This window comes from Octopus bimaculoides, chromosome 4 (assembly GCF_001194135.2).
Source record: "Octopus bimaculoides isolate UCB-OBI-ISO-001 chromosome 4, ASM119413v2, whole genome shotgun sequence".
Taxonomy (NCBI): Eukaryota; Metazoa; Mollusca; class Cephalopoda; order Octopoda; family Octopodidae; genus Octopus; species Octopus bimaculoides.
In genome coordinates this window covers 122,658,442-122,658,720 of record NC_068984.1, presented here as the reverse complement: position 1 = coordinate 122,658,720, position 279 = coordinate 122,658,442, and positions in this window count along the sequence as shown.

Here is a 279-nt window from a genome sequence, read left to right as displayed (position 1 = left end):
ATGTATGTGTGTGTGTGTGTGTGTGTGTGTAGGTATGAGTGGGTATATATTTGTGGCAGTATCAATGTGTGCGTATGTGTGTGTATATATGTATAACTGTAAAAGCGTGTATAATTGTAAATTGGGTGACGCGTATATATAATTTGTGTGGGAATATCAATGCATGTTTGTATAGCTAGCTATATGTTTGCAGATTACACGAAATTTCGAAATCCAACAGAGCTTTTTAAGTTGTTAAATAGTAAAGAATCTCTTTCATAATCACAGTGTGTATATAAC